General features: G+C 45.8%; 1 protein-coding gene and 1 long non-coding RNA gene across 4 annotated transcripts in view; one reads left to right on the top strand and one right to left on the bottom strand.

Annotated features, from left to right (window-relative positions):
• The window catches only part of Samd4a (sterile alpha motif domain containing 4A), a 217,559-nt gene that overhangs the window by 67,010 nt on the left and 122,650 nt on the right, over positions 1 to 27,899 (top strand). The window lies entirely within an intron of this gene.
• On the bottom strand, positions 242 to 6,680 carry LOC114696041. Of its 2 annotated transcripts, XR_005092188.1 has the most exons (4): positions 6,569 to 6,680; positions 4,079 to 4,731; positions 3,623 to 3,769; positions 242 to 3,069 (listed from the first exon to the last, which is right to left on the bottom strand). It is a non-coding gene; the product is annotated as an uncharacterized LOC114696041 (long non-coding RNA). The 2 variants fall into 2 exon arrangements; XR_003734948.2 differs by lacking the exon at positions 242 to 3,069 and having other exon boundaries at positions 3,369 to 3,769.

Genomic DNA, 27,899 nt, shown 5'->3' with positions numbered 1-27,899 from the left:
TAAGAACCAAGGTTTGCTCTCTGGGCAACTCTGTGATGTTGTTTGGACCCTGCAACTTGTTATTCAAGAATATTTGTAGAGAGAAATGAATCTCATTTCTTAATAGCTCATAAATGTCTTTATAATTAAACGTAGAGCGAACAAGACATAAAACAATCTTAGGAATTAAATAATTCAAATGAGGAAAAATAAAACAGAAACGCTTCAGCAGCACAAAAATAAAATGCCAGTTTATTTGGCCTCAAGTTTAATCAATCTTATTCTAACAGCGATAGCCAAGTGTTCATTCATTTATTCCAGAAAGAATAATCAAACAACCTCTGTGTGGCAGGCACAGGACCAGGCACTTGGAACACCTCAAGTAAGCGGGTGGTGGGAGTGGGGAGGAAAAGAAAAAGAAAAAGGAAAAGATCTAGTCTTCTTGGAGGCAAGGAGAGAGACAGACAATGGCAGGTGATGTCCAGCCTGAGAGAAGTGCACCTCAGGGATCTGTGAGAGCTGACAAGTGTTGTGTAGAAATAAAGGCAGGCAGGAAGTTGCAGTTGGAAAGTTTGCAATCTCCTGGTCTGAGCCTCAGGGGAGAAAGGGTCTTAAGAATCCAGGTGCCAAGAAGATTAGTTTGCATTTGAGAGAAGGTTGCTTGTGTCCCGGGAACAGCTGTTTCAACTTCCTCAATCCCATCTCTGCCTTATTTTTAATGACAGGGTCTCTCACTGAACCTATAGCTCACTGGTTGGCTACACTGACTGGCCAGTGAGCCTTAGGAATCCTCTCGTCTGTCTCGGTGCTGGGATTTCAGGTGCAAGCTGCTGCTGTGCCCGGCTTTTTATGGGGATGTGGGTGACCCGAGGTCCTCAAGCTGTAGAGCAAGCACTCTGCGAATGGAGCCTTCTCCCCACCCCTTATAGATTAAAAGTAGAGTTTGGCTTTTTCCAAATGAGAATCAACTCTTTCGAGCAACAGGCAGACCTATTAAGAGGTTGGAGAAGTAAGAGAGATGGGTAGTGGGTCACCCTTAGCTGTCACTTTTGCCGGAAAATGGTTGTGTTCTGGTTAGATATTGAATCTTGAAGGCAGAGCCATCAAACTTTCCTGACAGATTGAATAGAGGATGTGAGAGAAATAGGGAAGAATTATCCTCAGATCTTTCGCCTGAACACCTGGAAGGGTGGAGACTTCATCGACAGACTGAGAGGGCAAAGGGCCTGGGGTGAAGCTCTGAAAAGCAGTCCTGGGACGTGTTGAGATGGATGGCAGGTACACCACCAAGCCCTACTATTGAATGGGCAGTTGGAGATGTAAGCCTGGAGTCTGAGGGAGAGTGAACATGGTAGATAACTAAATTTGGGGATTATTTATCTATAACCATCTACACGACAAGAGACTACAGGAGCCCAGAAAGGATTGAGGCTACATAGAGAGAGCAGAGATAAAGATGAAGAACTGAGTAACGGACTAAGAAGCAGGAAGAGGTGTAGGAACGATCAGGAATCACCAGTGAGGCTGGCACGAAGCCAGGACGCATAGGCCACCAGAAGCCAAGAAGAATGTCAAGGGGGAACTGTTTATCCTGTGAAGTGAGGAGAGGACAGGCTTCCTCTGTCACCCAGAGGAGACAGCACTGGGTGGAAATGCAGAGAGGGGAGAGCTGCCTCATGGCCCCAGAGATCACACCATCAGCCTCCTGCCCTGGAGAAGGGAGCATCTTCCTCTAGCTGCCTGGCTTCCCAAGGCACAGAGAAATGAGCAGGGTGGAAATAGCATTTTGAGCCACATAGCCGTGTTCCTCTGACCCTCCTGTGACACTAGTTACATTAAACCAGTCCTAAATAGCCCTCTGGGATCCCAAGCAGATAAGATTTCTTCCTCTTTTGTTTCATGTGCCACTCAGGACCTCTTGAATTCCTGCCGTTTTTATTAAGAATTCCTTATCCACCAATAAACAACACGCAGACCTCGTAGCCTCTCTGGTAACGGATTGCACCGTTATTTCAGGATGGTCTCAGGCACCGGGATGGTCTAGGTTGTGCACAGAGCCTCCACCTCGTTAATCACTCGCCAAATGGTCACCCTCCATTCCTCCTTCCTTCCCGGAAGTGCTATCCATCCCCAAAGCTATTTTTGTAGCAATGAGACTATGATAACATATGGAGGCCTCACTCTGCTCTCCCAGAGCACAACAAAGTCTCGTCTTGTCTTCGGCCACTTGGTGAATGCCACAGGCTTTGGGCAACTGTGACTCCTCATGATTTGTGGGCCTGTACCAGAGAGCCACAGTGCACACAGCAGCTGGTCACACTGACCTGGTGTTTCCCATTCATGTTGAGCATGGAATTTTCTCCATTTGTCAAGCAGAGTTGGTTCTGTCAATCCCACAAATCCCTGGGTACATTCATATTTTTTGCCTTGAACAAAGGCAATAGAATTCCAGAAGATCGGTGTTCAGAATATGCAAATTAGGGCTATTGTAGACTTTTAGTTTTAAATATATTCTCTCTTTTCAAATCAACATAAAAGAGAAGGAGACGTTGTGATGGACTATCAGCTTCTGGTTTAAAAGCAGATTCATCTATAAGCAAAACATGATTATTCTTTGGGCAACAAGCAAACTTGGGTGGGCAACTGTCAGTCATTTATTATAGTGTTCTATACTGTCTCAGGATAGAGTACACCATGAGTTATAACACAATCCTCAAACTAATTTATATCATCAGAGGAACTAGTTACAATAATTTCCAGCCAGGCTCGAAATTGAAAAGTTCATTTTGTTGTTTGAATCTACTGCTGACGGCCGTTCTGGGAGAGCAGACACTTGGCAGCTCAATTTTTAAACATTGTTGAAGAAAAATCCCTCCCTGTACTGATCAGATTGTTTTGGCTTTGGGAAACTTAATGCTTTTTAAAAATCTGACCATGTTCGTGTTTCTTCACCTTAGGGCACGGAAGTCATCTTGTCTCAACACTCTGGGCTCCCTAAGTGCTGAGGACGTAGCCAATCGGCTCTGTGGCTTTTGCTTCTCGGTGCTTATGGACCCCAGCACGTTAGTCCTCTTACTTTCTGCTTCTTCCCTGTTATTGAAGAACGGCCTTTATTATAAAGCTATATACAAATTCAATCAGATATTCTATGCAGAGTTCTCAGGAGTGCCTGTGGTAGTCATTGTCCTGATACCGTTGGTTGGGGGAATGTGATGAGGTGCCTTAGAAGGGTATCTCAGCCTGTGTTTCCCACCTGCATCCTCTACCCTTCCCTAAAGCATCCTACCCTCCTCTGACCCTACTGAGGCTTCGGGTCAGGGCTGAAAGGGCCAGATGAGGAGTAGAAAGGTGGTCAGATGCATGTGTAGGGACACTTCATGGCCGTCATCGATTGGGCCACATAGAGCAGAAGTGGCCAAGTGGCCCCTTGAGCAGGCCCAGCACTGCCCTTCACCTCCCTCCAGGAGGGCCCCTCCTGCCCTCAAGTGGCTGTCAGTCAGTTCTTTGATTGAGTGACTATCCTTTGCTCAGGGATTTTAGACTGGAACACGCAGGTCACTCTGCCAGCTACTTGCCTATCTCAGTGAGATGTCCTGGGCAGGGGAGGTCAAGTCAACATTAACTGAAACCCACATGCACTCACACTCTTGCTGCTGGTTCCTGATCCCTCTGTGTCTGGCTTCTTGACAAGGATATTGAGAGACCCGACATTCTGCTATCGACTTTCCCTTCAAATACTAGATCCTTGGGATTCTGCTTATTTTCAACCGACTGTGTCTGGCCAGGAAGTCTACATGAATTGACAAATTGAAGTAAAATATTTGTACTTGATTGAACATACGTATACCTTTAGGATTGTGTGTGCAGTCTGTCTTCAGATCACCATCCAGGCAAGCCAGGGAAAGGTCACTCCTGCTATGGTGCCCCCAGGGGAATAAAGCCAAACTTTTCACCACCACCTTTTTCTTTCCTTGGCTATCTACACCTTACTTCCCCACCTTGCCCCCAGCACTTGACAACTTTGCATCTGTCCCAGGGATTCTATGCTCTACTGTGGTCGTGTGCCTTCGTTTTGCAACCTGTGGAGTATCTTACTTACGTTTGGGATGGAAGGGGGTCCTTGTAGACATTGATGGTTTCTCAGACAGTCCTGTCTGGGACCCTCCCGCTGGGGATGACTGTCCCCAGTGAAAAGAGCCCCCTCCCACATGCACAGGGCCTGGGCTGGACTGTGGAGGAGCTGGCAGTTTTGTTTGCAGACTTTCTGTTTTCCTTTAACAGTCTGGTGGTGACAGCAAGCACTAGCTGTCTCCTGTCACTGCTCACAGGAACGGTGCTGAGTGCTCCAGGGTAGCATGAGGCTTCAGGGATGGCGGGGGCTTCACCAGCGGGCCCTCAACTCCAGCCCTCAATTGTCACAGCAGCAGGTCAGGCCTCTAAGAATGCGAATATCGCTGATTAGTGTCCCTGGTGCATTGGGCAGGCTGTGGGGGAAAATGCCATGGTGTGTCCACACCAATTTCTCAACAATTACATTTTTGGCTGCCCACTGACCCCTTCCACACAGGCGACTTTTTGTTGCTGTTACAAAGAATTCCCTCTTCACAATAGGATTCTTGCAGGTTTCTTCTCCACGTCTGGAACTTCCTTCCACCCCTGCTCTCTCTCTTCACCCCTCTGCACTCTTTCAGTCTTGGCGAATAAAGGCTCCGTTTTTCATTTTCGGAGACTTTCATCTTCTCAGACAACCATCTGTTCAAAAGAAAATGCATGCTGAGGGAATCCCCCTTGACGGGGGCTTGAACTCCCAGCCTCTCGTTGCTTTCTCGCCTGTGAAATGGGACCTGTGGTATTATTCCCCTCACAAAGTTGTCTTTAGGATGAACAAGACTGTGTATAGGGCTTGGCTGATGGCTCAGTGGGCAGAGCGCAGGCCGTGCAGGCGTGAGAACCCGACTTTGAATCCCTGGGGCCCACGGAAGGCTGAGTGCAGTAGAGTGTGTCTGTACTCCCCATGCGCATGTGTCAAGGTGGAAGATGGCGGCGGGAGAATCCCTGGAGCCTCCAGGTCCAGCCAGCCTGGCAGACACAGGGATGAATAAAAGAGAGGCCGTGTCTCAAACAAGGTGGGAGGGGAGGACCTGAGGTTGTCTTTGGACCTTCACCCACGTGACGGTTCTGGTTCTCCCTGTCTCTGTCTCCCCATCTATGATTCTCTCTTACGTACACACAAGAAATAATGCATGTCAAGCACTCAATATAATGCCAGATGTGCCACAATCACCCAGTAAACGCCCCATCATCAGTATCTCTTTCGTCACCAACACCCCCAGGAAGACACTGGGTCTATAAGCAAGATCTTCCTGTGTGTTTGGTCTTATCATTTCTTAGAGCCTACAGATCAGGACCCATATCTCCTTTGAAACACATCTGATGAGATACCAATTTCTGTGTTTTGTTTTTCCCTTTCAGAACTTGGGATCAAATCCAGAGACTTTGTGTGTGTTAGGCAAACACTACCACTAAGCTGCACCCCAAAATCCCTTCCCTCTTTAGGGATAGGGCCTCTCTAAGTTACTCAGGCTAGACTTGAGCTCACTCTAGCTTAGGCTAGCCTTGAACTTGGAATCCCCCTGCCTCAGCCTCCATGGTAGCTATACCACCAGGCTCGGGTCCCCTTCTATAGACTAGTCTTTTATAGAATGGTCTGTTTGTGCTTTCTTTTCTGGCTTTCTTTTCTTTCCCTACACCCATCCATTTGCTGTATGACCCTTTGAAAGCAGTGTTACAGAGGTTCTTGCATATAGTACATAGAACAGCCCTACGAGGCACCAACACTTCCTTCTCCTTCCAGGTCAGAAAGACTGTGTGTTGGGTTTAACACAACCAACCAACAAGAGGCTAGCCCAGTTCTCAAACCCAAGTCTTCTGACTCCAAGTCCAGTAGAGCTTTGTTTGGGCTTTCTATGTGGGGCCGTGTGTGTGTGTGTGTGTGTACAATAGCCTTTAATTGCCTGAGATTTTTACCAAGAAGCCAACAAGTTCTAAGCTCCCCACATGGTAGATATTAGTTCTGAGTCTCTAAGTGTGTATGTCTAGTCTCCCCCAGGTGAGGCCTTGAACTTCCTCTCAGACATCTCACTATGGGTAGAGCCAGAGGTCACGCTAATGCAGACGAAGCTTGATTGAGGCGGGTAGTCATCCTGCAGAAGGAAGTACAATACAAGGGCACCCTGTCTAGAGAGGGCACGTCCTCTGGGATTAAAGGTGGGGAGGGGCGGGTGTTGCTGCCCTCCCTCTCCAGTCACCTTGGCAATGGGCAGTGCCTCTCCAGAGAGACTCCATTCCTATCCATAAGGCCCTGTAACATCAGAGGCCTGACCTTGTCCTCAGGTCCCCAGACAAGCCCTTACCCTGTGACATACCTCCCCTACCCCCCCCCCACCGCCAAAAACAAACAACAAACAAACAAAGCAAAAAACCCTTGCTTTCCTTGGCTTACTTCATTTCTCCTTCTCAACATCCCTGAGCTTGAGAAAGAACTGCAGGAAAGGGAAGTTACAGGAAGGGGGGCTCCAGAAATCCTTACCCTAATTGGGGAACTCCTGCCGTAGACTTGTGCTTGGCGGAAGTCAACGCCAACAGTGAACTTCCCTTGTCAGTACAGTTGACAACAAGTGTAAGTCTCACACCCTTGATTGGCTGCGAGCTCCAGAGCTGTGCTTTTAACTGTCACCGTGTCACTGAGCCAGATGCTGGCACGTGATCGTCCTCTATGGAAATACCAGATTTGAGCTAGGGAGTCTTCTAGGCTCAAATATATGCCGGTGAGTTCTCAGGATGTTGTTACCAGCCCCAGTGACCTATTCAAAATATTCCGGATATGTTTTGACCATGTGCTTAATCACTTTAATTTTCAGTTAGGCTGGCCGTCAGGAATTAGTATACTCTTGGGAGTTTTGTAGTGTTAAAAGACACTGGAGAAGTATATGTGATCAAATATCCCAGGTATGTTTAAAACCTTCAGTTCCTACCAAGTCTGCGTGTGCCATCAAAGAATGTTTTGTTAAGGAGGTCAGAAGGATTTGATTCTCGTCTGCCAAGACAAGAGTGGAAAACTACTTCCTTTAGATTTGAAAGAGAATTAATCACAGGGTTTTGTTTATTTCTCTCTCTTTTCACTTTCAGCCTAGAGAACAGGGGCCTTTGTATCAAAGGATAGAAGAAAAGAGGGTCTTAATGAGGACTTAGAGGCTGCTTTACATTGAGCTGGCCACATGGCGGGGTCAGGAAGTACCATCAGGACAAATGTTCCTGGTAGCAGCTGTGGGGAAGCAGTGCAAGGTCATTTGTGTGACCTGGAAACTTGAGAGCTAACTACTGGGAAGTGTATTTGACTCCCAGCCATAAACTAAGGCAAAGGACAACTTTTGTGTGAGGGAACTTGGCTATTCTGCGAGGGAGAAAGAAACCAAGTTGTTTATTTTGTCACAGACTTGTAAACACAGCTCTTCAAAGAAAAGAACATCTCACCAAATGTTGCAAAGGATGCCATAATTGTACCTAGTGTCTTCACTTAAATGCTGATTGGTAATAGGTAACTTTTACTGGGCGCCTACTGGGCACCAGGCACTTGACTACATCAATGATTTCATTTGACTGTCACAACTTTATTGAACAGCTAGGTATTGTCATTAATTGTCACATCAGCCGGGAAGGAGACAGGATTAGCCCACAACTGATAATTCGAGGAATCAGATGTGGGGAGACAGGATTCAAGTCTGTGATCTTGATCTTATCCCTTCTGTCTGTTGGCCACCACACAAGCTACTTGTAAATGGCACTGGGTGATAGCATCCAACTTTGGTTCTGGTGGACTCTTAAGTTTGTAAAACTGTAGCCTACCCATGAGTGCAGTTTGGATCTTGAATTGAATATGGGAATGTTGTTGCAGGAATTATGATAGGCAAGATGATATGACTTTTAGCATGGTATGGGCCGACATGGCAAAGAGTTGAGCATGGCCATGGTTTCTATGGTAATGTCAACGAATCTTTCCACATGAGAGAATGGTGACATTCGGTAAGTGTGTACCACAGTTAATGAAATGTTCACTCCAACTGATACCTAAGGATCTGTGTGTGAGTACACATATGCATGTGTACATGTGTGTGCAGGCACACATGTGCAGGAAGGCTAGAAATCAACCTCAGGAGTTGTTCATCCAGTGTTGTCCACCTTGGTGTCTGAGATGAAGTTTTAGTCAACTAGGCTGGTTGACCAGTAGTCTGCAGAGATCTTCCTGTCTCCTCCTCCCCAGGGCTGGGATTAGAAGCACACCACCATGCCTGGGTTTCTGGGGATCAAACTTGGGTCCTTGTGCACATTACTGATTGCTTTTTTCTTAAGCCTGCCTGAGCTTTTTATGTGACATTCCATGTAATGGACACCAAGGTTAATGACCCCATGGTGCAGATTTATTGCTTTGAAGTTATTTCTGCTACAGCTATTAAAATTGTATAAAATGTATACAAAGTTATATAAACTATAAGACCTGAGGGTCTAAGGAGAAAAAGTGCAAACTTGTGCTGCCCCACCCTGGCTGCACAGACATGAGAGTTACATTTTCTTCTTCCAGAAACTGCCCGGCATTCAACTTTTGCAATATATATTTTACACAGATTTATGAATGACTTCTTATGTTATCTTAATTAAAAAGAGCATAACAATCTTCTTTGGAAAAAAACCTTAAACCTTGTTTTTAAGGAAGCACAAGACATGAAATATATGCATATTGAATTTTATTTCTTCCACTAAAAATAAATACAACACTCTGCTGGGGAATACATTTGAATTTCAAAAATATAACTGTCAACATTAGAGATGCAATGAAGTATTAAAAAGAGCTTTCATTTTGTTTTGGATCTTTCAGCAAAATGCCAAAAAAAAAAAAAAAAAAAAAAAAAAGTCATCAAAGGCATTCTTGCTCCTAAGTCCTTTTAAGTCCTATTTCAGTTTGGCATTCCAAAGAAAGAGGTTATTTCTTGAGTTTTGACTGTTAGAAATATTCCATCTTGGGGCTGGAGAGATATCTCAATGGTTAAAGCACTGGCTGTTCTTCCAGAGGATACAGGTTTGATTACCAGCATTCTTATGATGGCTCACAATGGTCTGTAATTCTGGTGTCATGAGATCTCATGCCCTCTTCTGGGCTGGTGCATAGACATATATAGATATATATACATATGCAAAACATCCATACATATAAAATAAAAAATATTAAAAACCATAGAAATGTTCTGTTTTACAAGACACCTGAAGAAGGGTCCCTGTGTCTTTTCTTTTTTCTTTGTTTGTCATATAGCCGGTAGGATTTCATTACATAATTCTATAATTCTTTTACTTTCTAAAATGGAGCTGTCCTAAGTTAACGGAGTTACTCTGCCCTTTATGGTTAGCTGTTCCCTCCCCCACTGAACCACATTCCCATCTATCACCATAGATCAACAATTCTTATTATAAAAACCAAGTAAATTAAGCCATGTAATTTTCAGCCAAGTTTTCCTTGGCTCCATTCTGTATGACAGACAAAATAAGTAATTGTGAGGTTAGTGTTCTCCATGCAGCCCACCTTTGGGTACCCAAGGTTACAAAGGTCCCATTGCCTAGGCTCTGCTTACACTATAAATGGTGTCATTCATTTTTATAACAGGAAATCAGATCTTAGTCAAATAGGCTGAACCCATTATGTGTCATACAGGTGAGAATCAGTTAAAGATATTTTCAATACCACCTGTCTGTCCACAAGGAGGCCTAAGGATGTCACAATTGGAGTTGCCCCAAACATAGAACACATGTACCTCAAAAAGAGGGCAGGACTGTACTTTCACCCTGGGGCACCAGGAATCCTCTGGGTTGTGGGGGGGGACTGCACATATGTTAGAGCCTGGGGCAGAGGATGATGTTCTGATGCTGTAGGTCACAGCTGCTGCTGCTATTGGTCTAGGCTGCACACTTGGAGAACTCTGGTCCAGGACGTGTAGAAGCCATAACAAAAGAAGACTGGATGACAAAGTTGTACTGGTTTTTAGTTGTCATATACAAATATATCCGACTCTGAATTCTAGCTATTCAAAGCAAGGAAATATATTCTCCAAATGTGTAGAAGGCATGTGCCTATTTTATTTCCCCATTGAGATGATGAGCTTAGACACATTCAGTGAGAGTAATGTTCTTGTGTGCTTTGGATTACAGACCTTACCCCTCCCTGTTATTGTTGTGGCTCCTTAGAATTTTTTTTAAAAGAGTGATATGGTTAGCTGTTCCCTCCTCATGTAACCACATCCCACATACATTTCACTTTTAAATAAAATCACTCTTCTTGCATTTAAGGAATGGAAACTTGTTCAACTTGCCAAGCATGGGTTCACCATCCCTGAGACAAATTTTCCAAAGGACTGGAAATTCTACACAATTTATGGTACTCTCATACATACTTTCCAAGGTTTGATATTGAAGGAATAGCTATTACATTGCAGCTGAAGACATTCATTTGACCCTGTCTGACAAGAAATTACATTTGGACTTTCTTTCCAGCACGCTTTCAGCCTCCTCATGTATTATTTAAATTTATCTTGTTTATGATTCTTCAGCGTAATTGATGTACTGTCCACAGTATCAGCAATGGCAGGAGCCAAGAATAACCCATTGCTAAATAATTTTACAGGTATAAGCTCACTTAATTACCATTATAAGAAAAACTTATCTTTAAAAAATAGATGCTTCTACTGAGGATTTTGAAAGATTGCATAATCCCCAGACTAATAATTGTCAGCATAGATTTAGGCCTGGAGAACTCCAAAGCCTGAATGCTTCCTAGTGCATTATCCTCTTTATTAAAATGTGTTCTTTAAAGAGTTTTCTATGTTTGGCACAGAAAAGACATAACAGCCAAGCCAGCATTGAAGAGGTATAAACTGAATATTATTAGTGTGTAAATATTTACATAGCAAATAAGGCTACTGAAATAAAAATTACATTATGTACTATAGAGTATAGGGCATATAATCTATTTTTCCCTGAAAACTGGGAGAGGATCTCAGGAGCCCTTTGAAATTAAAACCCAAGGCCTTAGGAAAGCAACTTGGTTGAAAGGACTTGGGTGTGTGGCTTACTCTATTATGAGGTTCTGTCGAGGGAGTGTAGTAAGTTGTAGCCCTTCCAGGGTTACTTTCTGTGCTGATAGGACGGCATAGCACTGTGGCTCCTTAGCCACCAGCCACACACGTCCATGGTTAGTATAGCTGAGGAACGGAGCCTTTTAACTTTAAGTAGCTGGCATTTAAAGAGCCACACGTGGCTAGTGGACACCCATATTAAACAGTACAAGGCACAGAAGGAAACGGGAGAGTTGAGTCATTAGAGGCAGCAGGCTGCTGCCAGCCATGGACCTGACCTGAGCATAGAAGGAATCCTTCATCAGAACTCATAGGACATTTACGGAGACAGGAGGAAGCTAGGGGGCAGCTGGAAGAAGATTGGCCTCATGGCTGTATCAGAGAAACGGATTGGTAGATGGATCAATGCAACATTTGTAAGCAGTTAGTATTTAATCCATGGTAAGACTGGACTAGAGTGGGCAAGGCAAAGAGTGAGAAGTAACGCGGTTAAGCAGGATGATATAGTGACTACAGGGGTACTAGGAGCTGTGCAAGTCGGGTGAGACGGGATTGTGAAGGTGATGACAAGCTTTTAGAAGGTGCTAGAAGGAAAATGGAGAATGCGATTAGACCATGTAAATGACCACTTGAATACATCCCAGAGGAGACCAGTGAAGGAGTTAGAGGACCTGTAAGTTCAAGTTGTTCCTGTTGCCAGGTGCAGAGGTGGCTCAGACCGGAAGAACAGTGCTGGGAATGGGGACTAGTGGATAGTGTCCGGAGAGCTGTTTTGAAGGCAGTGAATAGGATGTGTGGTTGGATGAGCTATATGGTGTGGAAAAAGGAAGGTGGGGTGACTCTAATTATTTTTTTCTGAATGGACTGATATTTTCTATTGAGCTAGAAACACTGAATGAGTACCCGAGGTCATGTTCTGAGCCCATTAAATCAGTTTCCTATTGGACATGTAGGGTTCGGGGTGGGACTCCCAAGTAGGCAACTGAAGATGTGACCCTGGTGTTGTCTCATGCTGTGGGGAGCCATGGTTTAGGTCTTGAAGGGAAGGGAGGAGCCAGAGGAGAAGAAGAAGCTGGATCACAAGAGAATTGAGGGGGGACAGAGGTCCTAGGAAGTAAGAGTCAGAGGCTCCCTTTGGAGGAAGGGAGTCCGTCTCTGGGAGGAGCAAGCCGTCCTGGACATGGTGTTATTAAACCTGAAAGCTGAGACCAGCATAGTGTGGGAGAGCCTGGAGGCAACAGGACATTCGATGGCTTCAGTGTGGATCTGAGGGAGGGCTGGCAAAGGAGAACTCTGGGCTTAGTGAAGTACAGACAGGGCCACAGGGAAAGTCACACAGCGGGATGACTTTGTCACAGGGTAAGGCAGTTGGTGCCCGCTCCTTGAACGTGAAGGTATTTGGGGGGCCATTTAATCAAGCTTCATGCCTCGGGGTTGAATAACGGAGTGGGAAGTGTTGACTTAAAATGTTTTTTCAAGCCAGCATAAATGTCAGAATTTAGGAGAAATGTATGCTGAAAAAAAATCAGTTTATTTTAGAGAGGGGAACGTTTTTTTTTCTACTTTTTCTCATTTGCCTGTGAGTATTTGTCATACATAATCATCTTGTCTGCATTTGTATAAATGTAAGATTTCTACCTACAGGTCACATTCCATTTTTTTTAAATATTAAAATAGCCAGGGATGATCTGTTTGATATTTATTTCTAGTCCATTTAAGTTTTTGACCATTTAAATGTTTACTTTAAAAAGCAAGACTTTTTTTTACTACTGTTACTGACTTATAATGTGCCAATAGGGAGATATAAGGAGCTCGGAGAACCCTCACTTGAATGATTATTCCAGAGATAATTCCCCCTCCTGGCTTCCCTTTCCTCATTCACTAATTCTCACCTGATAAAGTCAAAAGGACAACGAACTTAAATCCATCAGACTCACAACGTGTTAGAAACCCTGATCTGGTGGGGCAGGGGTCCTAGGGGGATAGTTAGGTAGGTAAAGTACTCACTCTGCAAGCAGGGGGCCCTGAGTTCAATACCCAGAACCCACATTAAAAGAAAAAAAGGTGCCAGGGTTCTAGAAAGATGGCTGAGCAGTTCAGGGCACTTGCTGCCAAGGATCTGAGTTCTGTCTCCAGCGCTCACATCAGGCGGCTCACAGACACCTGCAACTCCAGCCCCAGGGGACCCTATGCCTGCTTGACTTCAGTGGGCACCCAAACACACATGGCATACACACACACACACACACACACACACACACACACAAATAATAATAATAATAATAATAATAATAATAATAATAAAAGTAAATCTTAAAATAAAATAAAGCAACGCATGGTGGCATGTGCTTATAGTCCCAGCATGGGGAGATGGCAACAGACAGATCCTTGAGTTTGCTGATCTGCCAGCCGAGCCTCCTTGGCAAGCTCCAGACCAAGAGATCCTGCCTCCAAAAAAGTTGGACAATGCCGACAGATGACTACAAATTGTCCTTTGACCTCTACCTACGTGTGTACACAGTTGCATATATACCCTCACACAGCACGCAGACATACTTGCACTCACTCACATATGCACCGAGAAACTCTGGCCTCCACATAGATGGTACAGTGGTTGGAGTGAGAAATGTCCCCTATGGTCTTGGACATTCAAACACTTGGTCCCCAGTTGGCTTGGGAGGTGTGACCTGGCTGGAGAAGTATGTCATTGGGGGTGGGCTTTGAGAGCTTAAAGCCTCGCCTGCTTCTGGTTTGCTCTTTCTGCTTCATGCTGTGGTTGGGGATGTGAGCTCTCAGCCTCCTGATCCAGCCACCATGCCTGCCCACCAGGCAGATCCAGCCACCATGCCTGCCCACCAGGCAGATCCAGCCACCATGCCTGCCCACCAGGCAGATCCAGCCACCATGCCTGCCCACCAGGCAGATCCAGCCACCATGCCTGCCCACCAAGATGGACTCTTATCCCTCTGGAATCATAAGCCCGAATAAACATTTTTTTCTATAAGTTGCTTTGGTCATGGTTTTTTAACACAACAATAGAAAACTAACTAATACAGAAGTGTTAACTCCTTTTAAAAATAAATGAACCTTTAAATCGTTTGTAAAAAAGCAATAATCCCTCACCACGTTTCAACTCCAATATCTCAACCATTGGCCACAAACACATTCATTCATGAATTGAAAGTATTAAGTGCACCCTCACTCAGGCCTGTTCCCCAACTGTCAATAATAGTTGCCTAAACAGGTACAATTAGATTTCCCCCCGTGAGTCCAACTGTTGGTGGACAAAAATTCCTATGTCATTGGCTGGTGACTTCTCCTCTCTCGCTGCATTGGTCACAGTGGCCCCATTGTTGAAGGTCTCCAGGCATAAATAGTCGTGTCAGATCAGGCATTAGTAGTCCGTGTCAGAGCACACCACAGTTTCAGCTCGAGGGTCAGGGAGGAGACTTTCCCTTCTGACACTTGTGCTCACGCAGCTGCTTCTTCACCCCAAACACCCCTCACCCCAGCTCCCAACTGCTTCTTCCATCCGAGAAGCCAAAGGACGTCACAGGCACCTCAGGAGCAGGTCTCTCCTGTGACAGCACAATCGGCTCCGGAGCGGTTTCTTCACTAGCCCAAGCTCTGATCTTCCCCACGAAGTGCTTATTCGATCCTCTTGCTTCCCCTCTCAGGGAAATAATCCAGTTCCCCCACCAGGTCCACGGAGCCAAGTGCCCTGGCTCACAGGCTGGCACTGAGCATGTCTCCAAAAGAGTTCTCCCCTTACCCCTTTAAGAGTCTCTGACACCGCACACTGACTGAGTGCTTCTTTTCAGAAAGCTGACACCTTGATTTCTGGGTCTTCACAGAGGTTCCCTAGCTTCCGACGACCCCTTGCCACAGAGTTTCTTTGTCATTATTTTCACTTTGAGGTTTAAGAAATCCTGTTGATGGGGGGCGGGGAGGGGGGGACACTATAAATAAGAATAACGTGAGGGAGCAGGGACGAGCTCAGATTGTCCTAAACTTTTTGACCCTTCTCCTCGTTTGGAATTCCTCAGGGCTACTGCAGTGAGGTATCTCACTTGCCTCAGGATAATTGGGGTTTGAAGCTCCTCTGGCCACTCACAGAGGGGCACTCCTGATTAGGGAATCTATCATCTTACTCTTTATTGTAAAGCTCCAAGTAAAAAGGAGGTGACAGGCGCTACCTTAATGATGCTGTGTGGACACAGAGATTGGCCCAGAGGTCCATGCTGCATTCCTCCTTGTGAAGTAAGGTCTCAGCTTCTTGCTCACTTGACAGGTTCAGTTGTCATCATTTAACAGATTTTCTTGATGGGAGGTACACTCGAGCTTTCCAAGGATAAACTAGTGCTTTGGGACTGAAGGGACAGAATGTTAGGATTTAAACACATTGAAGAATCGGTGGTTTTAATGAATTTGCTAGCAAATGTGTACTACCCACAAAAGATTTAGAAAACGAGCTATTCTGAATAATTATTGTGTATGTGTCGTCACACTGATATCTTATTCAGAGATTTCTGGGGTGGGTGGCAATTTCCTTATAAAAGAGTTATACACACACTCTCGTGTCCTCTCACCTAAAATATTTTATCAGAGAGTAGGATCTGGCTTGATTTTGTTTGTTCCTGGAAGGCGGCTCTTACATTTGGAAGAATCAGTCAAGTTTCACATTAAATCAATTCCTCGGCCACGCCTGTTGCACAAACCTCTGAGGACAGGAGGACACACAGCAGCTGCCGCTTGGGTGATTGCCTTCAACAGTACCCCTGTGTCGTTCACCCTGCTCCTCTTTGCCCCTGTCAGAAAGAAGCCAGTCTGTTTCCACAGCACCATACCACAGTTGCAGAGAAAAAAAAAAAAAAAAACAGAAGTGGGCCCCTCACCCTTTATCTTAATTCCTGCCCTGTGGTTAAACCTCTTACAAAGTATTTCCACCTCCTCAAACCATCTGGAATTCTCCCGAAGGCCCTCGTTTCAAAGATTCTGGAGACTTCTGGCAGCTAATGTTTGCTTTTACAGGTTTCCAGCCAGAGCATAAAAAAAGGTAAAGGAATGACAGACACGTTCAGATGTGAACCTTCCCGTTCCTTCCTTTCTAAATGAGTAACAGTGACCTATGGAGGGAAGAATGGAGCTAACCAGAGTCCTCTGGGATTTTCTGGAGTAGTACGGAAACTCCACATTCTTCCGACCAACTTGTGGCTTGCTAGCACATTCCTCTCGAATGAGGTGGAGGAATCCTGGTGGCCAGGCTGGGATTTGTCAGCCTGGGGTGGGAACTGCTGTTTAAAAATACATTTAATTATATTCTTTTTCTGCTGTAACATTGATACCATTTTTAGCCCACTACAAATACTGTGATTTTCATTTAAATCACATCCATTATCTTATTGACCTAGTTTTTATTTGGTAATCAAAATGTTCTATTTCTAGATAGCTCAGCCTGGAATCTTTTTTTTTGGTCTTTGAAAGGTTATGAACTCTTTGTTCAGTTTTTTTCCTCCCTTCCATATCTCTGCACAGATGAACTACATCTGAATTCACATAGTAGAAAATAGTATGATATTGTTTGCTTTGAGAGAGTGGGGTTTCTTGGCTTCATCTCTTAAAACTCACAGGGACAGGGTTAGCCATGGTACCTCACTTCTGTTCCCTTTACTTGGACACTGGTCAGTGAGGGTTAAATCCTATTTCTATTAAAAAAAAACTTGGCCTGGAGCACCTGACTCTACTCTCTGCTTTCTCTTGCACCCCACTCCTCTCCTGGGCTGTCCCTCTCCCCTCCTCTGCTGTGAACCTCACGGATACTTCACTCAGGCTGACTCTCCACGTCACTGTTGACTGGATCTTCACTCAGGCTGACTCTCACATCACTGTTGACTGGATACTTCACTCAGGCTGACTCTCCACGTCACTGTTGACTGGATCTTCACTCAGGCTGACTCTCACATCACTGTTGACTCTTGGACGATCCCATGTATTTCAGGCCTTTGCCACACCCCTCCCTGCCTTCCTCCTCCCTTCTCTTTCTCTAGCCCTCTAGAAATGCCCCTGGGGCTCGGCTCTATCAGCTGCCACTCACTCATATCCAGTCAGGGTCTGACACACTCTCGTGTTCTACCTTTTCTTTAAGGTCCCCACCCCCCCGGTATTTATTTTTATCTGGGGTTGGGCAGCGTTCTCCATGGCACACACTGGAGGTCAGAGGACAAGTTGTGGGAGTGAGTTCTCTTCTTCCACCATGGGGACCCTGGGGATTGAACTCGGGCTGTCCGACTTGAGGGGAATGCTTACCCTTCAAGCCACCTCACTGGTCTGGTCCCAAGGCCTTCTCTTAATACTGTCTCTTCCTGCCCGTTGTGGAATATTATTTTAACCAGGCAAAGATGTGTTTCATTGCGTATGCCGCAGAACGCTACTTTAACTGTGTAAAGGCGTGTTGCTTTTGTTCATGCTGCATTTGTTTAACGATGTCAGGCTGTGTGCTTAATTGTGTGAAGATGTGTTGCATCTGTTTCCGCCGTGCCTGCCTAAGGCACCTGATTGGTCTAATAAAGAGCTGAACAGCCAATAGCTAGGCAGAGAAAGGATAGTCAGGGCTGGCCGGCAGAGAGAATAAATAGGAGAAATCCGGGCTCCGGAGAGAATGAGGAGAAAGAAGGAAACATGCCCAGGGTAAGAAGCCAGCCAGCTGCCAGCTGCCAGCCTGCCAGCCAGACCCCAGAAGCGGTGAAAGTAAGACAGAAGGAAGAAAAGTAAAAAGCCCCGAGGCAAAAGGGAGATAAAGAGAAACAGGTTAATTTAAGTTAGAAGAGCTAGCCAGAAACATGTATAGCGAGGCTGAGCATTCATAACTAATAAGAAATCTCCGTGTCACGATCTGGGAGCCCAAAAGAAAAAGCCTGGCACAACCGTCCTTGATTCAGGAAGGTGGCTCATGCTTCCCTTGTCAGGCAGTGATTGAGTCAGACAAGTTTAGGGTTCTGCATGGGCCACATCTTGTTTGGTGGACTGAAACTGATTTCCCAATAAGACTCGAAGATGCATTAGCAGCAAAATCAAGTTCCCCACCTCATTGCTTTTGATACCTCTTGGGGTCCACATCTCACCACTCTCCTTAGCTAGGAATTACTGTGGGTGCTGTGTCTGGCTTCTTGTAGGGTTCCCTTCTTTCGGTCACCATTAGCTGTATCAAATACAAGCTTGAAAGTGTTTTATTTAAATGGTGGGTGTGATGTGAACTCATTTAATCCCAGCCCCCAGGAAGCAGAGGCAGGCAGATCTCTGGGAGATGGAGGCCAGCCTGGTCTACAGAGTGAGTTCCAGGACAGCCAGAGCTACACAGTGAGACCCTGTTTCCGTACAAAACAAAACTAGTGCTGTGACATGATGGAACTCCATGTGTCATTTTACTGTGCAGAGTCCCTCGCTGGGTGGTTGGGGATTTTCCCAGGAATGGTATTTTGCTCCAGGTCATTTCTGTTGATGTTTTCATTCCTAAGAAGCGGTAGATGACGAGGACATAGACTATTCAGGCTAGAGTTCCTTCCTGCCTGCCTGGAGTCTCCCTTTTAATCAGGAAGCCACATTCAAAGCTGCGTCCTGAACCCTGCCCAGCATGTCCACTTGGCCAGGAAGGACAGGGAATTCCTTCTGGTAGTAGCCCCTGGGGAGTTGGGGAGTAACTTGAGGTCAGATCCATCTTCACAAGGACACGTTTGAGCCCTTTGGGGACTGCCTTCAGTTTTCTGAGTCCTTCCTAGTTGAAGACAGACAAAACCCAAGGCATGGATTCCCTTGGGCCAGTATTTTTACACTGTGGGGTTTTATGATCTAACAAAACCAAAACCATGCTTGTTGGAGGTTTTGTTAATGTTTTCATTTTTCACGTTTTTAATTGAGACAGGATCTTACTATCTATCCCTGGCTGACCTAGAACTCATTGTTATAGACCAGGTTAGCATCCAGCTCACAGAAGCTTGCCTCTGCTTCAAGTACTGAGATTAAAGGCCAACACCACTAACACCCCCCCCCCCTAAGAAACAAACAAACAAACAAAACCTGAGAGTTTGGGGGCTCTGGAGAGATGGCTCAGAAGTTTAGAGTGTTGATTGCTCTCGTAGAGAACCTGCCTTTGCTTCCCAGCACCGACATGGTGGCTCACAACTGTCTGTAACTCCAGTTCCAGGGGATCTGACACCATCTTCTGACCTCAGACCAGACACACATGTGGTGCACCTAGACACATGTAAGCAAAACATTCCTAAACAAAAAAAAAAATAAATGTAAGAATAAATAATCATATTTTTAATTGAATAGGCTCAGCTTGATGTTAGCTTTTTATCTTGAAGTAAGGATATTAAAGACAGCAATGCTAAATGGTCATATCACAAACCTTTCGAACAGAAAAAAATTGTTTAATATCAGTAGTAGGAGGATTCCACCTTCCGTCCCTGCCACATAGACTTCCAGGGAGAGTGTGGAATGGTGAATGACGGAGGTGATGTGTGTGTGTAGCGGCGCTTCCACATCTGGCACATGCTCATTCCGTGCTCAGCAGGTGATGTTCACTGTTATTGTCTCTTGGGTCATCACGGAGCCAGAATGCCTGGGTGTAAATCCAGCCTTGGCACCTCCCTAGCTGCGTGGTACTGAGCGGCTTACTCCTTCACCCTCTTCCTCAGTTTCATCGTTCCTTTCTGTCTTTCCTGGTGCTGCCAATCAAGCCCAGGGCTTTCGCCCCCAGCCCTGGTCATGTCTACATAGGTTTGTTCTGACGAGGAAAGGAGTCAGTACAAGTAAAGCACCTTTAAAGGAGTGTTTGGCATTGAGTGATCAGCACTAAATATTACGACAATATGGTTGAAGCTGGCTTGTGGTGGAACTGGAAGCATGAATACGAATCAGACAGGCAGAACGGGCCACATTCGTCTGCTGTTTGTTTGGCTTGGTGTGTTTGCTTTTAGAAGCAGGTTCTCTTGATCCCAGGCTGCCCTAGAACTTAGTGTGTATTCAAGACCAGCCTTAAATTCCTAATCTCGCCTCTACCTCCTCAGTGCTGAGACAATAAGTCTGAGCCAGCAAGCCTGGCTTAGAGTCTTCTCTTTCACGTTGCTTATCTTTGAATTGAGCTCTCCACGCATCTTTGGTTCCTCTTTGTTCCCCTCCGTCTTTTCAATAGACCACACCGCCCTTCCTGGAGCATTTTCAGCCGGTTGCACATTCCCTGGTTCCATATGGAGGGACACTTTGATCTGAAGCCCTCTCAAAGCTTCTCTCTCAGGGTCACACCTTCGGAGAGGGTCCATCTGTGGCAGGTGCTCCTGGCCAGGCTTCTCTTCGAGAGGTCACCACTCCCTGGCCTTTGCTCCTTGAGTTTGGACTTTGGTTTATGTGGTGGGTACAGAAACCCTGTCACTCCTACGACACTGTGCACTGGGTGCTGGGTGCTGATGAGACACCACACACACACACACACACACACACACACACACACACACACACACACACACACGGCTGATCTCTAAAGTAGGCAAGAAGAGGGAAACTAAATCGAGCTTCCCAAGTGCCTTTCCCAGCTCAAAGGGGAAAGCAACAAGTACCCAGATTTCTCCTGGTTTCTCCTCCCCCGGAACAACCAACGATTTTACAGTGGAAAGTCAATGGCAGCTTGACTGGTATTCAGTGCCCCTCTGGCGGACTGGGCACATACCATCTTTAGATGCTTCTGATACCTGCTCTGGGATCACTTTTCAGTTTCCTCCCTAGTCTTAACAGCAACAAAAAGCATTTAATGTAGACCATTACAATAGTCCCGGCACCTTGGGCCCTGCAGTCTTGCCGTCCACCATCTATCTACGATATAATACCCTTGCTCACCTACCAACACTTTCCTTCTCTCGCTCGGCTGGTCATGCCTTACAGGCTTTTTGCTCACTACCCTGCTGCCTGCCCATCCATTTAAACACAGTCTTCCTCCGTGAAGCTCTTCCATGTTCCCGGGCAGCTAGAGGGAGCAATGTGATTGGCTGTGTGCTTGTCTCCTTTGTTCATGTCCGGTAGAAGCAGCAGACAGACCCGTGGTTTCTAAGGAGAAGCAGCCAGGTGGCTGGAAGAACCAACTTGTCTAACTTGGAAGTTGGTGTTTGCTGCTGAGCACGGTCCATCACCAGGTAGGCTTGCTTCCTGCGAAGACCTAGACACCTGGGTGGTTCTCCGCAATGGTGAAGCCCACACACAATGACCTTCAGGCTCCGTCCTAACAGGGAACTGTCCTAGTGAGACAGGTCAGCCATGCCAAGCAAGTGACCATCTTAAGATTCAAATCTGAGAGCTGGGTGTTGGTGGCATTGGCAGCGGTGACGGGCGCCTCACACCTTTAATCCGAGCACTCAGGAGGCAGAGGCAGGAGGATCTATGTAAGTTCCAGGACAGCCAGGGAGACCCTGACAGGAGTGGGGAGTGGGGGTGTCACACACCTCACATCAGCCAGTGAAGATCCTGGCAACACCCCACCCCCATCCCTTGGAGACAAGAATCTCCTCTTTGGGGTATACTTTGCAGTCACTGGCTTGGAGAGTCTAAAGGTTTCTTGGTGGTGAGGTTCTAGTCAAAGAGTCAAAGCCTTGCAAATGTGAAGATAACTTTAACAGTAAGAGAGTAGGACAGTTTTAGCTTCTAGAACCCTGTAATCAAGAATATTCTTCAATTGAAATTCATGAAATCGTTCTGAGCAGAGCTTAAGGAGAAAGTAGCTAGTTGGCTTTCTTATTACACATTAGACTCCTTCTTACAAGGGCCCAGCAAGCTTGTGCCACAGTCACCCTGTCTGTACTGTGACAAGGCCTTAGATAGCCTCCAAGTTTCACTCTTCTCCGAACAAATGACAGCCGTTGGCCTTACCTCCAACTGACCCCAGGCTCAACCCAAGATTCGTATACTCACAGCTTGTCAGACACTCCGCAGTAGCCACCCGACCCAGGGGCAGCCATCCTGTGCAAAGGTTGTCTGAGCCAAGCTCCCTACCCAGCACTTGCTGTCAGCTGGACTTTCCTCTGCCATTCATGATCTTCCACAGTCACCGGGTCAACACCTTGGTACCTCCCCTATCATTCTGTCCACAGAGTCTCCAGCTGAGGGTCATCTGGCCTTCCCTGTGCTCCTGCCCACCTTTCTCCTCTTTTCCTATTATATCACCCTTGACTGTTTTCACCTTCTCCTTGACCTAATTTCATTTGTGTTATTGTGATATAGTGCCCTGATAGAGAGAAGCTTCGAGGAGAACGGGTTTATTCGTCCTACAAGCCCAGGTCATGGACCATCATTGAGGGAAGTCAACTCAGAAACTGGGCAACGGCTCACGGCCACAGTCACGAGCAGAGAGAACTAAATGCTCGCATGCTCCCTTGTTTGCTTGTGCTCATCTCATTTCTCTGCTCTTGAACCTAGGGAATGGTGCCACCCACATCGGGCTGTGCCTTTCCACACCAATTAACTTAATCACAACAATCCCTAACGGACATACCAACGGGCTAACCCAGTGTAGACAACCCTTCTTTGAGATTCTCTTCCCAAATGATTCTAGATTATCTCAAGTTGACAATTGAAACTTGGTGTCACCTAGGTGTCGACAGGCTGGGCACCTCTGCACAGACTGGGGTTACTTTGGCCAAGGAGTTTGCCTTCTCTGAGGCTTAGTTTGTGTACCTATAAAATGGGGGTGCCTATCTCATGAAGCACTTGTGAGACTTCGACATCAGGCGCAAGAAATCAGGTAAGACTGTTGGCACCTGGGATGCGAGACTACAACCTGCCCTGACTGAAATGCAAAAAGGAGACTTTTATGGCTGTAATTCTTCATGGCCATTTTTTGGGCTCTTACAGAGGTTTCCCCAGCCTTGGCCTTCATTGGCTGCTTGAGAGCTGATAGGACCACTAGCATGGAGTATGTTCAAAATAAGTCAGAGCCAAAAATGCCACTCAAAGCCTCATGACTCAGTCTCATGGGTTCTAGAAGTTGGCATCTTCCATTCTGGATGTTTCCATTCATTCTTATCAAGGCCCTCTTGTTAAATCTGAGGGAGTTGTATGTTTTGTGATTTCTTCTTTCAGAATCCTTCGTTACCTGGACCATGAATCAACAACCAATGACTTACCTCATTCTGCACAAACATTTGTTGGGATATTGCACTTGGTTCTTCCAACAAAGTCAAGAGCCCCAGAGTTAGGTGTGAGAGACACCGAACTCCGGAAATTTAGCTTGCAAAGTACTCATGCTGCATCATTGCCTAGTTTTTCTTGAAGCGCTTTCTCACTGGACAACCCTGACACAGCTCAGATGTTCCAGTTCCTTTATGACGAATACAGGCCACTGAGAACTCCAAAGCATCCTTGTTTTACCTCCGGCTTCCCCAGGGTCTTGGCAAGTCTAACTTCTGAGACTTCACTAATACCTAAACTCATAGACCAGCACCTCTTTCCTCCCATCCTTGGAGGATCATGGGATGTAGACATTCTTTTTACTTTCCTGATGTTTTAATTGTGGAAGTCAGACTCCTGAGAAACTGGGTCACTTGTTCCAGGAAGTGAAGGGTCAGGGACACAAGCCCGGGAAATGGTCTGTTTCTTCAGGATGGCAGTGCAGGAGTCACCGCAGGAGACAGACTACCTTGATCTACCTGTGGAAAATCCAGTCACCACAACCCATTTTTCTGCATGGCTGGCTTACCTATTTAGGTGCTTTTCGTGGAAAGCCTGGAGAAAATACTCACTTGCGAGTTCCAGTTTTCTTGTTTAGACGCTCATTATGTCTGACAGCCGTCCCACGGACAACATTCATACAGCCATTTTATAAAGTGCTCCTCCACCTGCAACCTTGAACGACTTACCATAGACTGGATAGCCAGGCATATGTCTCCAGTCCTGTTAGTTTCAAAATCATTTGCCTGTTAAAAAATCTGAATTTCTGTATACAGACCTGGAGAGGACGTGTAAACCACCATTTGTATGCTGTTCAGATCTCTTGTCAGAAAGAAAGCTCTTTCCCCATAAATTGAATCATTCCTTCCGTCTCACTCACCACCATGGACCCTTCGCCCAAACATCTGAGATGTCGGCCCCAGAAAAAGCACCCGCCCCCAAGTCTAAAATTTTGGAAGTGCATTTATTTATTTATTTATTTATTTATTTATTTATTTATTTATTTATTTATGCTTGGAGTCAAACCCAGGGCCTTGAGCATGATGAGCAGGCTGTCTAAGCTACATCTCCAGTTCTGGAAAGTGCTTCGTAAATAAGCAATGTCAATTCAAATCACATCTTTTGGTCTACATACATTTTTATACTGAGAAGAAAGATATAAATGTACTTGCATTTTCCTATTAGAAAACTGTCTTTTTAATACTTATATTTCAGATCATCAGAGTTTCTTCTGCTGCCTTTTTATTTCTGTGGAATTCAAATCTGTGCCTCCGTGCGTTTGTTGTGTTTAAGAGTCTGTGATTGGTTAGCGAGGTGGCTAAAACAGAGTGCTAATTAGCAGAGAAAAACAGTCCCTGGGTGATCTTCTGAAGATCACTCCCACTCTGGGCAGTGGCAGCACCTGGGCCTTGCCTGGGCACTGACCTGAGTGATCTTTTGAGGATCTCCCCCACCCTGGGCAGTGGCAGCACCTGGGCCTTCTCTGGGCACTGACCTGAGTCTTTATTGCACTGTGTGAGTCATGAATTCATTCTTTGTATATGCAAGTTGGCTTCGTACTATTCCACGACTGCGTATCCCACACAAAGACTCAGCCCGCTATTCCCAGATGTCTGTTCTTGGTGGCAGAAGGATTCGTGGGAGAGTGTGGATGGCATATATCAAATATGTCGCTGCTAATAGCAAAACATCTCCAGCTGGCCTGAAGCATCTCTGCTGAGGACAGCCTTTTACCTTAGCAACCATTAACCAGGTACCAAAAGCTTTTTCTCTCAAAGAGAAGATCCACAGGCATGCTCATGTTACACGAGCATATTACATGCTTGTACTCGGTGCTTTATTGGGGAGAAAAGATACATTAAGTAAGAATTGAGATTGGCAGGGACAGTTCACATGAAAAAAACCAAGAACAAGGGCTTGGGGAGCCAGAGAAGGCAGACAAAAGTGACTCCCAGGCGCTAGGACACTCACTCCTGGCTTTTAGTGGCAGCTGCCACTCGAGGTTCTTTGAACATACTTCTGGCAGGTGATAAGTTGTGGCACAGTTAAGCTGGGTACTGAGGAAACCCAGAGGATCAAGAGTAGATTTAGATGATTCCTGTGGGGTTTTTGCACCCCTGAGTTGGACTTGCTGGGAATGAATATATATATAAAAGGGGAGGGTCCTCATGGCCTTGGCTCCCTCTGCGCAGGGACGACGCTGCTAACGACTCTCTGATTCATGGGTAATCTTCACACTCTACGCCGTCCTTCAGAGAGGCCTTGCACACCAAAGAGGATGCCCTGCGAAGCTCCGACAGGGTTTCCTGTTCTTCCAGGGCTTCTCCGTGCACCAGGAAGCTAACCAAAGGTCACAGACTCTGCCTTTGCTCAGTCTTTATTGTCAGCGGAAGGTCTGGACCACAGGAGTCCAAGTTAATTGATCACACTGGGAAGACTTCTCAATTGAAGTTGGACGGAGCAGGATGAGAGAGATGACTGAGATGATGAGGGGTGACTTTGACTGAAGAGCAGAGCTGCCTCAAATCTTTCATGGAAGTAGACAGGATGTAAATAATAAGTCATAAATAAATAAAACTCAAGAGCTAAATGAAAGTTCTTTAAATATGCCACCCCTCAGAGCTACAAGGGTTTTGAAGTAGAATTGGCCAGTATGTACTCAGCGTTGACACGGGATCCAGCCTCAATAGGTTTTATCCAAATATTTTCCCCTGAGCTCTATGTCATAGCAACAATAGGTAATCTGGGGGACTGAGGTCGGACCTACTGAACTAAGGCAGCTAACACTCATTTTTCAACTCAGCCAGACTTTCAGAGATTAAAGTTTTTAGTCACAGAATCTCAAAATACAGCATGAACCTCCACACCGCAGGAAACACTAGAAACACGAGAGCAAAAAGAAAAGTCTGTATTCTGCCTTTGAGCTTCTGCTCAGTCAAAAGCAGTGTTCCCATCTTTGAAGGTCAGTAGTCTGTAAGATAGAAATTGAATGGACAAAAATCACTCGTCAAGTTTATAGAAAGCCATCAGGTTAGAGACCAGACTATAATACACCTTTCATCATATTCTCTCTCTCTCTCTCTCTCTCTCTCTCTCTCTCTCTCTCTCTCTCTCTCTCTCTCTCTCTCTTCCTCCCTCCCCCCCCCAGTGTTGGAATAGATCATTAGCTATTTTTTGAGTCTCAGATAAGGTACAATAAATTTATGTAATCCATTTCCCGACCAGCCTCTGCTCTCTCTTCTCTACGGGATGAATGCGCCAATCTCTCTCTGTGGTCCACTGACTTCATTGCTCCCTAGGGGCCCTTGGACTATCCCACCAGCCCCACTGGAAGACTGTGGCCAGTTGTGTGCTCGCAAAGCTGTTTACACCACTTGTCCTTGCTCTGTTTAACACGTGTAACCGAAGAATGTTTGAACAAATGAAGTGTGAGTGTGGAATGAAGAGCCATTTATGTGAAAACTATGTGGTTGCCTCTGAAAGACTTGTTAATCAATGGTGAGTTTGCTTTAAAACTTGAGCGCAGATTAAATATGAACAAGCCTACAGATTGAGCAGAAAGCCATAAAAATCTAGGTAGATTTTGCACGGTTCCTGAGTTTATTTCGGAATGATGATACAGAGTCCTGGACAGTGAGCCATTTTCCTAAGACAAGTTTTTGTCACTATACCAGGTTGTTCATGAGCAAAAATTCATATATTTGTATATAGGTGTATAAGTAAATCAGGAATACAAACTTTTTACGAGTGTATACTTCAGACCTTGTAAATCGACACTGAACCCATCTTGACTATGGGAAAGCTGAAGGATTGCTTTAGAGTGGTAACAGCCAGCTCTGTTGTACACGCTGGACTGCCAACCACATCAAGACACTTTCATTATGAGAGTGTCACGAGGACTGAGCCAGAGGAAAGAGCAGACCCATAGCCTCCTGGCCGTGCTCACTGGGACCCATGCTTCTTGAGGGAAGCCGGGCAGGACCGTTTTCACAGGCTCTCACAAACACACACACTTCCTCTCTCCTGCCCCTGGTCCTCTCCTTTGCTCCCTCTCTCTTCCTCTTTCCCCAGGCAAGAAAACTGAGTTCAAAGAACTGAAGTAACACCCCCCCCCACCCCCCGAGCCAGCTCTGAAATAAACAAGGGCGAACCATCGGGAGGAGAACCACAGAGTGCATTTCATGGTCCCTGTTCTAGAGATGTGATCTCTGGCTGGACAAAATGAAGGGGAAACCAAGCCTTGCCTCAGAAGGAACAGGCTTCACTTCAGTATTTGCAGTGTCGGGGACTGAACCTGGGACCTTGTTCGTGCCTGGCAAGTGTTCTTCTACTACTGAGCCACACCCCCAGCAAAGCTTTTATCCATACATCTGTTTCTCCTGCAGTGAGATTAGAATGTAGGGGGGGGGGAATCTTATGGGAAATATCATCAAGTCCACTGTGTTTTAGGGTGGTTTCTTCTCTCTGGTTTAAAAATACTTAGGAAAGCTCATAATCTCTTTCAGTTCTGGGTCTAAACTCTGCATCTGCAGG

Source organism: Peromyscus leucopus, chromosome 9 (assembly GCF_004664715.2).
Source record: "Peromyscus leucopus breed LL Stock chromosome 9, UCI_PerLeu_2.1, whole genome shotgun sequence".
NCBI classification, from domain to species: Eukaryota; Metazoa; Chordata; class Mammalia; order Rodentia; family Cricetidae; genus Peromyscus; species Peromyscus leucopus.
The sequence above is the reverse complement of the archived record's forward strand: the minus strand, read 5'-3'. Positions and strand labels throughout refer to the sequence as shown.